Below are 11,256 nucleotides of genomic sequence, written 5' to 3'. Positions count from 1 at the left end.
GCAAGGAGCAATGGTTCAGAGCCCTCAACCCATCCACCTGCATGCCTCATAAGTTTCTAACATTTTGAAGTTGTTCATGTTTCTACAGCATAACCTAGCCTTCTCTGAATGATCCAATTCTCTAAAGTATAAGTTGAAAATGAAAATGGTGAGAATTGTCATTTAACTAGAACATGCTTGACCATTAGGAACTGAATAACCGTATCAGGTAGACAGATTTAGGTCATAAAATAAAAATCTCTGAATTCCAGACTAATCTTGAAGGTATATTATAGGAAAAGAATCCCACAGATAGGAAAAATAGGTTGCTAATCCCAAAGAAACTGTGGCAGAAAAGAAACTAAAATCAAGGGTATGTTTAGTATCAGGTATCAAGGCATGGATGTTGTCTTCACCTAAGATTTGGAGATAATAATAATGAAGGGCTAGAAATATGGCTCAGCTGTTAAGAGCACTGGCTGTTCTTGCAGAAGACTTGGGTTCGAATCCCAGCACCCACATGGCAACTAACCACCTTCTGTAACTCCAGTTCCAGGGGATTCAATGCTTTCTTCTGTCCTCCAGAGGCACTGCATGGCACCAGTGCACTTACACATGCACAGGCATAACACTCATATACATAAAAATATGAATTAAGTAATTAATTTAAAATTTTAAAAGATGATTAATACTCAAGGTCAAAATAGAGGGAACACAGGCAGGAAGTGCTAAGGCCAACTGGAGATGTACCAAAATCCCATGACTGAGTAGGAAATTGTGTTAGTTTTCTATTGCTGTTACAGCAAATCACCAAAAACTTAGTATATTAGAATAATATAAATTTATTGTCTTACAAATATGTAAATTTGAATCTAACATGTATCTCACTGACTAAAATTAGGGAACCAGGCTCTGATGTCCTTCTAGAATCTCTAAGGAATAATCCATTTCCTAGTCTTTTTCCAGTTCCTAAAACCTGCATTACTCAGTTCATGAAGCCCATTCTCTGTGGCCAAAGCAAGCAAAGAAGCGTCTCGTTGACCTTTCTTCACTTACTAAATTTCTCCTTCTAAATACACCTAGGAAATCTCTACTCTTCATCATGTCCACCTGGATAATCTAAGATAAATTCCCTATAGCACAACCCTTTTTGACACATAAAACAACTTATTCTTAGTTGGATCTCTGTGAGTTCAAGGGTAGCCTGGTCTACAAAGTGAGTTTCAGGTCAGCTGGGACCATAGGGAAACCCTATCTCAAAAAGACAAGAGATAGAGAAAGGAAGGAAGAAAGGAAGGAAGGAAGGAAGGAAGGGAGGAAGAAAGAAAGAAAGAAAGAAAGAAAAAGAAAGAGAAAGTTTAAGGCTAGCCTTGTCTACATAGCAAGTTCCAGGCCAGTTGGGGCTACAGGAAGACCCTGTCTCAAAAAGATGAAAGGAAGAAAGAAAGAAAGAAAGAAAGAAAGAAAGAAAGAAAGAAAGAAAGAAAGAAAGAGAAAGACATGCCCAGGCGAGGGCAGGCAAATTTCTGTGAGATGGAGGCCAGCTTGGTCCACATAGTGACTTCCAGGTGGACTGGGACTAGGGACACCTTGTCAAACAAACAAACAAACAAACAAAAGAATATGAAAGACAGTCAAGTTATAAAGGAATAGGTGTGGTACTGAACAGGAGAGTGGCTTCATTCTAAGATAATCTGAACTATATAAGGCCATCCCTGTGTATAATGACTCTTACCCTCAGGTTTGTGAAGGACAAGATCAATGATTAAAATGAGAAGTGATTACACCTATTGCCAGTTGCATGCAGTTAACTGTTGCAGACAAATATCCATAGTATTCTGAGATTATTCTCTTGTATCAACAAACGCAAGGAATGAATGGAGTAATTAGATGCCAACTAAATAAGCAGGGTTTGACCACAGCCTGGATACAGAACACCGAGAAGGAAAAGAAGTTTTAAAAATTCAACAGCTGATAAAACAGCAAGAAGAGGCATCAGGTCAAAAATTTTTAAAAACGAAGAACTGGATGGACATTCTCCCTACCCATGATCTGAAACTGTCCCTTATTTTTCAGAATTTCTTTTTAGAAGATAAACGAGTCAATATACTAGCAAATAGATGCAAGCCAGAGAAATGTAAGAAATTGTATTAATCATACATTTTCAAAGGGACTATTGGCCAGATGTTTTTACAAACACCAAACACTAGATATGGTTTTTGAAAGAAAGAAAGAAAAAGAAAGAAAGAAAGAAAGAAAGAAAGAAAGAAAAGAAAGAAAGAAAGAAAGAAAGAAAGAAAGAAAGAGAGAAAGAAAGAAGAAAGAAAGAAAGTTGGTGCACTTTGTTAAAAGTGAGTAGGACCATTTTTAAACAGTTTTGTTTATTAGGAAATCTAAATAGATAAGGCCATGCTTTACGTGTAGAACAGCCTCTCAGAAAGGGGATGTTTCAGGTCTCTGCAGTGAGGATGTGCTGCTTCTGAGTCCACTGACTCAATGTGCTCTGGAGGAAACTGAAAACTGTATAATCATTTACAACCTTGACGAGAAACACCCGATCAAATTTCTTTCTGGCTTTTGCACAATGGTGGCAATGGCTATAAACAAAAACTCATATGGAAGCAACAAACACTTAAAATAAAACATATTAATCCCCAGTCCAAAGAACTTTTTTTCTAGAACTTCATGATTTATTTATACTCTGAGTAACTCCACCCACAAAACACAGATGAATAGAAAAGGCATCATTTACATAGTCTAAGGATTCCCATATATGGATGATAGATGTGCGTGCCAAGAAGCTGGCATCTCATTTTTGGAAACTGACTTAATGATATGGTGACAAGTGAAGAGAAAGTACACTGCACACTCAGTCCTGTGATAATCCAGACATTTACATTCTCATCTCTGGAAAAAACAATCAAGCTGTTCATTCTCCATTACCAATATACTGTAAGCTAACATGTAAATAATGGGCACACTGCCACAAGTTGAATTGGCATAAATAGAAACCAGAGCAGCAACCACTAGTAATCCAGTGTGAGAGTTGATGGAAATGACAGACCATGATTCTTAAACCCTTTGTTTCTTGACTCTTGCTCCAGGGACTTGACAAATGATGATAAACAAGGACCAGAAAAAATCAATTTGGCCTGCCACTTGAACTGAGTTCCTCTGGATCTTAATGTAGTTTGTCTTACTAATAGAGACTATCTTTGGCTAAACTTACCCTGGCTTTTTCTGTCACTCAAGATAAGCTTCTCTATTGCACATATGGCCAGATGTGAGAAGAAACTAAATTTGAAATGCTCATTAGGTCTTACTACTTCTTTTGCCAATATCGTAAGGACTTTATACAACTGGGGATTTCAGAAAGAGTATTCAGGAACAACTAATTCCATACTATGGAAAAGTCAAGAAGAGTATACCCAAATGTAACACCTATAACAGATAGCCAAGAAAGTGTAAGTCTAAAGTTTACACCAGTCCATCTAGCCTTTACTAAGGATGGCTACCATCACCCTACACAGTCTTTGTTTTTAACTCTCTTTCCAACTACTATATCATTTCTAATACAGACACAGCCTGGTACAATGAGGTTTTTCCTCTTCTTTCTTTATTTTCTCTCTGACCAACAGCACCCTCTGATTTCCATCCTGCCTGTGCCCATCAGACTTGGTGCCTATGTCATTTTTATCCACTCACCCACCCATATTGTAGGTAAATATTTATTAAATGTGACTCTGTGTAGACACTGTGGAGGACATTAAAGGCGGGGGGATGGGGTAAGCTGACTCAACTTTCCCTACCAGGTCTAATTTCAACCTGATTCCCCTAACTATCTTCCTTGAGTTGTGAACAGTTCAGTGTTCTAAGGCTACTACTTTGCCCAATAGTTGGCATTGATCAAGTGAACATCCTAGGTAAACTGACCTTGATTCTCCAGCCAGGTTTCAGAAAAGATAATGACAGGGCTCAGCCCTAGTTTGACACTTCAGGTCCATGTACTCTCTCTCTGTCCGTGGTGTCAGGGAAGCTACTACAATGCATTTGTAATTGCTTAGTGTCTGCAATTGCTTAAAGATCAGTTTTTTAAAGCCGGTGTGGTGGCGCATGCCTTTAATCCCAGCACTCGGGAGGCAGAGGCAGGCAGATCTTTGTGAGTTTGAGGCCAGCCTGGTCTACATAGCGAGTTCCAGGACAGCTGGGGCTACAAGGAGACCCTGTCTCAAAAAGACAAAAAAAAAAAAACAGTTTTTTGAAACTAAAATTGAAAATTTCTATTTCTTCTTTATTCTTATTTTGCCACTTAATGATGTTGCATCAATCTGTGCATTCAGTGACATCGGGAAATGAATCTCTTTGGTAATACTCACTCCCTTTCCATATAAAAACTAGGGGTAGATAGAAATTTCCAAATGATCCCAATGAGTTTATATGTTAGAATGTCTAACAAATAGGTACATGACATTCAGTTAAAAGTTAGATACTTTGGTAAGATTTCAGCAAGGACTCCTTTTCCCCAAATTGTATTATTATCCAACACTGGGTTAATGTATTATATTCAGATAAATCATTGGCACATTGATATCAAGCCAACTGAGATATATCTTCCTCCATAAGGGACTAAGGTATCGCAGATCATGATGAACACACACACACACACACACACACACACACACACACACGAAAAGTTTCCTCTGGCCAGAGTGCTATGAAGAAGAAAAACATTTGCAAAATAAAAAATGAAGAACTCAAGTATATGATTAGAAGTATTCTCCAGCCTCAGCTCTGTGTTCTTCACTCCTAAGAGCTCAGTCATTCTCTAACATGTGAAAGCAGAAATTACTGAATAATACCTCCCCCTGTTCATCTACCAAGCTGAAGAATAATACTGACCCTACCATAAGCATAGCTAATGAGAATGAAATGTGGTAATATATGTGGAAATGTTTTGGAAAGCTTCGAGTACTGCCTGTATTTAAGGGAGAATAGTATGTTCATATTTGTGGTCATCCTAGTTTGACAATTTATATGGCAGGATTCCCAATTTAGGACCTATAGCACACTTGCTTGATGAGAAGTCCCTTGGCAAGTTGGCAGAGTGTGTGGCTAGTTTGCAACCAAATAACCCTAGCAAAAAAAAAAAAAAAAAAAAAAAAAAAAACCTAAATATAATATCCACTTTCAGAATGTGGAAAAGGCATATTAGTCACTTAAAGTTTACTAAATCTACACTATAAAGAAATCTGTTTAATTTTAACAGCTTAGAAGATCTGGAAAAAAAATGGATATAAAATACTTTTTCTGCAAAACACCTCCTCATATCTCAGGCTCTACAGTCCCACAGAGCATCATTATTATTCAGAGAGTACAGAAATCTGATGCTTATCTCAACTGATGCTTGTGTTGAACTTCCAGGTCCTCAACCAAAAAAAAATATAAAGCATAGCATTCTGTGCTCCTCCTAACAAATGTGGAGGAGGACTAAGCTTTTCTTTTGTGTTTGTCCTGATAGCACCCTGTGATATACACAGGTATTCTAAGTAACTATCTCAAAGCTCCTCCTAACAAGCAAGGCTCACCAGGGCTCCAAATTGGCCTCATCAGTAAATTTTCCATATTGAACTGAAAATGTCTATTTATCTTTATCTCCGCTTCACAAAATTTTTAATTCTCCCAAAATAAAAACAAAGCAATATTGGTCTTTGAAACCCCAGTTTCTATTGTCTTGTTAGAAAAACAACAGGCAGTTTTAAATGTTTGGTGTTGTTTTGTTTTGTACCAAATGAACAGATGTGTCAGAGATAGAGAAAGGTGGGAGAAGACTCTATTACCCTATTGTTTCTTTCCAAAAATGCTCTACAATTCAGATACTTATTGACTACCTACTGTGTGCTAGGTTTGGTGCGAGTACAAAGGCTTCAACCTCCTAGGAAAGATCAGTGAAACAAAAGAAAACAGGTGACTGTAAGTACAAAAGGACAGTAAAACAATGCTACTTAAGAAACCAACTGTCCTAGTCTGTTTCTCCATTGCTGTGACAAAACACTATGACCACTACCAACTTGGGGAGGAAAGGGTTTATTCAGCTTACATATCCCAGGTCACAGTTCATCTGGGAGCCCAAGGTAGGAACTCAGGGCAGGAACCTGGAGGCAGGAGCTGGAGTACAGGCCATGGAGGAACGCTGCTTACTGGCTTGTTCCCTTGGCCCCTGCTAAGCCTGCTTTCTTATGCAACACAGGCCCACCTGCCCAGGGGTGGCACCACCTACATTGGGCTGGGCCCTCCACATCACTCATCAAGAAGATGTCCTTCAGACATGGCCACAGCCCAGTCCAATAGAACAAATTCCCCAATTGAGGCTCCCTCAACCCAGGTGTGTCAAGTTGACACTAAAGCTATCCAGCACAATTGACCCCTTGTCAACTTGACACACAAACATCACTATTAAACCATAAACTTTCCAATTTTTGTCCCCAAGGTATGTTAATATCACAACATAAGACAGTACAACCTTAAAAGTCCCACAGTCTTTAAAAAATCCAAACACTTAAAAGCCCATCATCTCTTTTAAAAGTCTCTTAACTGTGGGCTTCTGTAAAATCCAAAACAAGTGCTGTCTTATTTCAAAGGGAAGAATAGGGCACACCTAAGCAAAACCAAAGTCTAGCAAAGTAGCTCAAGGCTGGACATCTGTCTGGGATTCACTCACGATCTTCTGGCCTCCAAAGGGTCTGGCAACTCTGCTTCTCTGATTCTGCCATCCACAGCACACACAGCTCATCTTGCAGACCCAGGCCAGCTCCATTCCACACCTACTGCGGTCCTTGGTGGTCATCCCACGGTCCTAGCATCCCCCAAAAGCTGGGGTCTCCACTAACTGAGGCTACACCTTCACCAGTGGCTTCTTCTTGCCTCTCTTTGTGCAAAGTCTCAGATTCTCTTCATGACCCCTTCAATCCTGGGGTCTTAACTGCAACTAAAGCTGTACTTTCACCTATGGCCTTTCCTGGCCTTTGCATGCCAAGCCTCAGCTGCTCTCTGTGACCCCTTCATGCTTTCAACACTAGAACCATGCAGGAGACTCTTACTCATTACCAAGTCCTGCTTTCAGCTTGAGATAGAGGCTCAGGTCCTCTCTGTGTGCTGTCCCTGAGGAAATACCTCCCGAAAGACTTCGCCTCAGTGATACTGGTCTCTTGTTACTTATAGCTGATTTTTCAGCCCCAACTAACCAGCATCATTTGTCCCAGCAAAGCAATTGTTTTGCTTCATGTTCTGGTCTCTTCTTAATCACAGCTGATTCTTCAGCCCTAGCCGACCAGAACCCACAAATTCTCAATCCAAATCTCACACGAACAGCCCTGATAGTCTCCACTTCCGTTTGAAGCTTCACAAGCCAGGCCTCCATCATCTACAGCTCTTTCAGCATAACTGTTCCAAGTTCCACAGCAACAAACTCTGAGCATGCAATGGCTTTTCCAGCCCAAAGTTCTAAACACTTCCACGGTCCTCCCAAAAACACCAAGGTCAGGCCTGTCACAGTAATATCCCACTCTCTGGTACCAATTTCTGTCCTAGGCTGTTTCTCCATTGCTGTAACAAAATACTCTGACCAATATCAACTTGGGGAGGAAAGGGTTTATTTAGCTTACATATCCTGGGTCACAGTTCGTTCAGGAGCCCAAGATAGGAACTCAGGGCTGGAAACTGGAGGCAGGAGCTGGAGCACAGGCCATGGAGGAATGCTGCTTACTGGCTTGCTCCGCTGGCCCCTGCTCAGCCTGCTTTCTTATGCAACACAGGCCCACCTGCCCAGGGATGGCACCACCCACAGTGGGCTGGGCCCTCCCACATCACTCATCAAGAAGATGCCCCCCAGATATGGCCACAGGCCAGTCCAATAGAGGAAATTCCCCAATTGAGGCTTCCTCAATCCAGGTGTGTCAAGTTGACACTAAAGCTATCCAGCACATCGACTTTCCTATGAAGTTCATGAAAAGGTCCAGAAACACTTCCTGAAGAAGGCAGTATAGGTAAAGGATTTGAGTTATGTCCATGGGTACATCCAGCAGTTGGAGCTCCATCAGTCACCACCCAAAAGATGAGAAGTTGAAAGTGGAGATTCTGGGAAAAAAAGATTGCTTCCTTGGTGGGAGCTGAAGACATGTAAATGAGAGCAGAAAGAGAGGCAGGCTCAAGGATTTTTCTATAATGTAAGGCCATCAGTGGTACCTGAGCGAGGACATGATTTAATTATTGCTGGGTTGGAGGTGATGAGGTGATGATCTGAAGGATGGTGTAAGGTGATCTAAAAATGGATCATGCCAGCCAAGGCCTAGGGCACCTGGGCAATCTCTCATCTCAGAGAGTCATTTGTTTTGCCTTTCAAATCAGTTTGCTAGAAAATCCTAGGTGGTGTAACTCTGAGCAGCAAATAATGGATTTATTAACAATGAATATGAGATATGTACTAATAAAAACACGAGAGGCAATTATGTGTAGGAGGAATGGAGGGTGAAAAGGCAGGAATAAAGAATTATTCACTAGAACTGGAGAGAGAGCTCAGTAGTTAAGAGCACTTACTGTTCTACCAGATGACCCATGTTCGGTTCCCAGTACCCACATAAAGCAGCTCAAAACCACCTGAAACTCTAGCACCAGAGGATCCCATGCTCTCTTCTGGTGCCCATAGGCACCTGCACATACAGATACACACACACACACACACACACACACACACACACACATTTTTAAAAAGAATTATTCACCAAGGGAAGGCTAGAAGTAAAATAATTCCTGTATTATAAGTAGGTTTCAAGAGAGCACAGAGCAACTCTGAGCTATATTTCCCTACTACCCTGGAAGGTTTTGAGTGCTCTCTCCTGAGCAAGCAGCAGTAATAACAACAACAAATCCTTGCGCTACAGTGCCGTACCTCTATTACAGTGCCCCACAAGAAAATTCCTATGGTCTTAATGAATGTGAAAAAAGTTGGAATAATTTCAAATGACACTGGTTATAAGGAGGATAAAATTTCAAAAAGTTTCAAAATCCTTAATAAAAATCTAGTAGTATAAAAAAGTAGCCTAGCAGTGTGGGAATCTAGAAAATGCTATAATTTAATCTAGAATGAAGGGGGTAATCAGGGCTGAGGTTGTAGCTCAGTGGTAGAGAACTTGCCTAGCATGTAAAAGTGCAAGGCCTTGGTTTTAACTCCCATCACCACAAAAGAGGGACAACAAAATTTTCTGAATCAGACTATGGAAGGCGTGCAGCACTGAGGAGACGGAAGAGTTTACAATGAGAATAGAATAGTTTCTTAGTAATTAGATGAATTTATTTGGATAGCAAGTACATCTGGCATGATAGGGAGACTGTAGAAAGCAACCATCTGTGTGATGTGGTTATATTTCTTTCGATCAAAGGAAAATTGCCATGTGATTCTAAGGAAAATAACAAAAGGGCTAATAATGGCTGAGGCTGGAATATATTTGCCAAGTTGTGAAACTTAAGAAAGGCAATGTTTTCAGTTGTGTGGCAATGGTACAACCTCACCTTTTAGGAATATGGACCTAGAATGCAGATAAGGTTTATTATTAGGGTGCATATCCTGGTAGCAAATCCTGAGCTGATGGATTGGAGCTCTTACCACCATGCCTAAAAGTAAGCCTGTATATCATTGAATGTTGGGGTCACATCATGGGCATGCTGAGTTAGTGGGACATCCATGGGTCAGATGCACAGAATATGTTTCTCAAATGTGAAAGAACTTTAACGAGTGTCTTGCTAAAGTTCCTTATTTTATAAATATGGACATTGAGTCCAAAAGTGGTAAAACATTTGCCCCAAGTTTTCATGGGCGGTTAATACCAGAGCTGGATATGATCCTTAGATTTTCTAACTCTCTATTAATTGGTCTTTACATAGCCAGCAGGAGTTCTAGGAGGTCATCTGTGGGATCTCCCATGTCAGTCAACTCTACTTAGCCAGCAGGAGTTCTAGGAGGTCATCTGTGGGATCTCCCATGTCAGTCAGCTCTACTCTCTGAGCCAACAAGAAAACAGTGACTCACAAAATCCAACCATCTTTAGAAATACATGTGAAGTGTGCATTTCTTCTGTGCTATAAAACATTTTCAATTTTTGTAAATAAAAAAAAGTTGGGAATTTTAGGGCCTTACAGGACAGGATCATATTTACTAATGCTTAACATAGGCCTGGGCTGACTAACTAATGGGTCATTTAACAGTAGAAAGCAAATTTCTACCCACTGCATTTCAAATTGTCAGATTTGCTTCAAGTGAAAATACCTGTGTGTTATTCTTGCTTCACCAAAAGCCAACTCCATCTATATTTTGAAGCACTCAGGAGTAACAGGAAGCATTCTCGGAACTTGAAATTTGCCAAGGGAAGCTATTTGACAACACAAATGTCAATATGCAGCTTTTAATACCAGATTCCACTGTTTTCCAAGCCAGAAATCCTCCAAAACTAATAGACCCATACATGTCGTTAGAAGATAACTTAAAGCTATAATGGGATGTACAGACAAGCATTTATCTGCAGAGTTACAATAAAGAACCTGTACTCAGAAACTGGGCATGGTGGCACATGCTTTTAATCCTAGCACTTGGGAGGCAAAGGCAGGCAGATCTCTGTGAGTTCGAGGCCAGCCTTGTCTACATAGTAAGTTCCAGGCCAGTTGGGGATACAGGGAGACCTTGTCTCAAAAAGACAAAAAATAAATAAATAAAAAAAAATAAAACCTATATTCAGAGAAAAATAAAATCAATATGTCACATTCATCTCATCATTCAACTGGTCAAAAATCTTCAATGACTGTTTATGGCCTTGAATATAGTTCAGACAAATGAGGTGATATGTAAGGCCTTCCCCAGCCTGATCTCATCACTCCCTTTCTACTTCTTAACCTCATTGTTCCATTATAGGGCCCCTCTCGAAAGTCAGGCTGGCTTGTTTACCAGGTTCTGAATGTTCCTGCGCCTGCCTTCTCCAGATGTGCATACCACTCCCTTCCTGGAATGCACTATTGTTCATCAGCCATCTGTCTAAATGCTATTTGAATGGCTCAGCTCAAATGCCACCTCCTTGTTAAAGTCTCTACTACTCAACTGCTGGGGTGCATGCTGGAATGCATGCTGGATTGCATGCATTTTTTTTCTTCCATGAAAATAAATCTATACTCTTCTGAAAATAAATCTATATTTATCCTATTTATATATCCTATTTATCCTAAATATCCTATATA

Source organism: Nannospalax galili, unplaced genomic scaffold (assembly GCF_000622305.1).
Source record: "Nannospalax galili isolate Female #2095 unplaced genomic scaffold, S.galili_v1.0 scaffold355, whole genome shotgun sequence".
Lineage (NCBI taxonomy): Eukaryota > Metazoa > Chordata > Mammalia > Rodentia > Spalacidae > Nannospalax > Nannospalax galili.
Note: the sequence above shows the minus strand (reverse complement) of the source record.